Raw genomic sequence first — 3,621 nt, 5'->3', positions numbered from 1 at the left:
AACCATTAGGTACTTTCCTTCTGATATCATCTCTTTTTCTACATAGGTGTTTTTTCTTATTCCTACTAACAGGTCAAGTTGAAATTTACACAGATTATTTTTACCTTTTAAACCTTTAACTACATTCTTTTCCTATATCCTTACATAGTGTCTAATAATGAATCTCATAGAATCTATGTGACCTTCATTTCTGAAGTTCATAAACCACAACTTTCTTCCCTGTTCTTATTACTCCCATAGGTGACAAACGGTTTTTTCCTGTTCTTTGTAAAGGTCATTTCTACTCTTAACATCTTAGTTAAATTCATTTCCAGTTACAAGTTATAGTAATTCATTAAATTTCTTACCCCACACCATCTGCTTTAGTTACCTATTCTTCAACCTATACAAGACTATTCATAGCCCATGTAACATTCCTAGCATTTATTTAGTTCATTTGATCTTCTATAACATTCATCAAAACGTCAAGCTAGGGTGTTTCTTTGTTTGTTCAAAATTCCCTTTGAATCTAACCCAGTAAAGTTGAGACAATTGTTGCAAGACTGGTTTTTCCTAAGCTCTGCAGAACTCACAGTGGGAGCTGGGAATGTGGCAATACAATATAATATATCCCCACAAGTGGAATCAAAACCATCCCAAAGAAGAGAGATAAAGGGTGCTTTCCCAAAAAACATCTGCCATGCTGATGCTTCTCCTTTGCCGGGACTGTGTGAAACGGCAATAGGGGGTTGGCTCCAACAAATATTCTGGTGCTCTTCATCATATTTCAGTATTCATTATTCTGGTACTGACAGTGTTCCACTGCTATTCATAAGGTTTTCAGTGAGTAAATATTTGGAAGTAGTCTGTTTTCCCTTCTTCCTAGTCTATCTTCATCTGGAAGCTCATCATAACCTGTTCACTATGGGCGACCCTACTGATATTTAAAATACCCATGGCATAGCTTCCAGAATGACAGCAACATGCAAGCCATCACAGCACGACAACTGACAGACAAGTGGTGGAAGTTAGTCAATCACAAAAGGAAGAATATTGTATGAGACCACTTTTTCTTGTAAAAACTTAAGAAAAAGGTTCTCATACTAAAAGAAACATTCTCTGATGGCTACTAGGGGTGGGAGGGAAGGGAGAATTATTCACTGGCTAGAGTTTTGCTGTGGGATAAAGCACTGTTTGAACCACATGGTCAGCAGGTCAAAGTCACCAGCTGCTCCTTGGAAACCCTATATAGGGTCACCTTGAGTTAGAACCGACTCCATGGCACTTAACAACAACAAAAAGAGGTTAGACACAGGTCAACTTGGATAATGGGGAGGCAGTATATAACAAGAGGGAGGTTGGCAGAAGACAGATGAAGATATTGGAGAACACAGTTAGACTTAAAGGAATAGAAGTTACGTGCCACCCAGTCAGTTCCAACTCATTGGCAATCTTGTTTCCAAGGCTGGAATACCTTGGAAAGATACCAAGGGTATCTTTTTTTTTTTTGCATTTCATATATTATCCAGTTTCACATTCTCACAGGGTCTGCAATTAACAATAACCACGGAGTCTCCTAAGACTGAAAACACTGAGACAGTCTCAGCTGCAGCTGAAGGTAAGCACTGGTACACTCACAGAACAAAATAAAATTGCACAATTTTAGTTCCTTCACTTCATTTTTCTTAAAGTAACACCTGACCAATCCCCCCAAAACAAACAAACAAACAAACAAAAACTCACTGCTGAAGAACACAGAAACCCTTTTCTTCTTCTTTATGCTTCAAACTAAACATTAAACTCATCTGACTGGGCAAACAAGGTCTCTTTAAAAATTAATTGCACACACACACCAAAAAAAAATCCTTTATGACACATAAATATTTTGTTACACCAGACACAAAAATACTTTCACTTTTTGGTTGTTTGGAAATTTGGAAAAGAATAAGGAGCAGTGACCATAAGGAGAGGTGCACTGTGGTGAGGTCAAGCAACATGGTGGCAAGGACAGTCTGACAGTTGTTGGCCCATCTGAGAAGGAAATGGAGGACCCTGATTTGGTAAAGAAAACACTATTTGTGGGGTTTTTGCTGTAGCAGTTTCAGCCTGGAAATGTGTGGGGGTGGAGCCACTGGGCCGAACTGGCTGCAGAGCTGGGTCCTCACTGGGTGAAGGGTGTGGGGAGTGGGGAGTGGACAGAAATGAGCCATGAGTAGCCAGGGTCTGTTGCTATGGTGCCATCAATGTAAGAACAAACTGTACACGCACATATACACTTAAGTTTACGTGTCTTAACTCATGCCAGAAAACATGTAACATGAAATGCCTCATTTCCTTGAAGTGAAGCTATCTAAGTGAGACTGAACAGGAGACTGGGCCTTGCTTGGTCCCAGTGAGGCCTGCAAGGGGAGGGGGTGGTTTGAATGTCCCAAAAAGGCAGTCCCTGAATCCTCACATGAAGGCTTGGAGAAAGCCTTGGGGAAGAACAGGGTTGAGGCAGAGGAGAGACAGGATACCAGGTAGAAGTCCACTGAGTCAGATTAAAATTCACAGTCTTTGGAGGAAGCAGCAGCTCTCCACAGGCTGTGGCAGCAGTGGCAGCTGGGTAGGCAAATGCAGCCTGCGAGATGGCAGGGGTCATCCCCAGGCTTCAGGGGATGCGGGAATCAGAGCAGCCCCTATCAGATCGTAGAGGTCCCCGTGCAATGAAGTGTGCTCCTAGGGCGGGGTGAGCACTGGAGGGATTCGGTGTCGCCATTAGCTTGCTCTTGGCCATCTTGGTGTTGGCTTTGGCAAACTCTAGCCTCAGGGTCTGTGGGTTCTCAGGATCAAAGCGAATACCGTTCAATGCATTCTTGGCTGCTTCTGCTCCTGCCCCGCTGTCAAAGATCACAAAAACCAACAGGCTGTCTTGATGTGAGCTTGATCGGTGACCCTTCATACCCCTTGAACAGCCGGAAGAGCAGGTAGAGTTCTCTGAGTTTAATGTCCACAAGGAGGCCACTGACAGTGTCCGGACCTCCTCCTCCAGGTGCTGCCGGAGCCGGTGCTGTGCTTGCCATCCGGCTTGAGGTTGCTCATGGTGCGGGGGGAGGGGGCCAGGGGAAGGGAACGCTGAGGGCACTCTTGGTGCCCGGCCCTGGTGGGAAGGGGCGCAGTGAGCAGTGCGCTCAGGGAGTGCGGGGAGGAGTGACGGTGGGGGGAGGGTGCAGGGAGGGGTAGGAGGCAGGGAGGGGGTGCGGCAGGGGAGGCGCTGGGAACCAGAGCTGACCAAGGCTGTATATCTTTACAGGAGAAGACAGAGTCATCTTTCTCCTGGGGAGCAACTGGTGGGTTCCAACTATTGACCTTGCAGTTAGCAAGACAATTTATAATCCACTACACTTGCAGGGCTTTCTAAAGGGAACAGAAGTAAATAATTTCAACTGATGCTTCATGGAGTGATTGTAATCACTGAAATGAAACAAAGTATGATTTTTTGAATGTAAAACTGATGGTCTGGGGAGAACAAACAAGATGGCAGATCTGGTGGACGTGCAGTAAAGGAGCTCTGCCAACAACAACACAGAATACCCGACCAAGCAGGCTCAGGGGCTGGTCCCAGAACTCTGAACCACATATAAAGGAGTATTTAGAAGGTCA

The 3,621-nt window shown here is 44.7% G+C and overlaps 1 pseudogene; it reads right to left on the bottom strand.

Annotated features, from left to right (window-relative positions):
• Positions 1–2,306: 2,306 nt before the first annotated feature.
• LOC102826522 lies at positions 2,307–3,060 on the bottom strand (annotated as a pseudogene).
• Between the last annotated feature and the right edge of the window lie 561 nt (positions 3,061–3,621).

Source organism: Chrysochloris asiatica, unplaced genomic scaffold, assembly GCF_000296735.1.
Source record: "Chrysochloris asiatica unplaced genomic scaffold, ChrAsi1.0 scaffold00096, whole genome shotgun sequence".
Classification (NCBI taxonomy): Eukaryota; Metazoa; Chordata; class Mammalia; order Afrosoricida; family Chrysochloridae; genus Chrysochloris; species Chrysochloris asiatica.
Note: the sequence above shows the minus strand (reverse complement) of the source record. Positions and strands in the feature narration are given on the sequence as shown.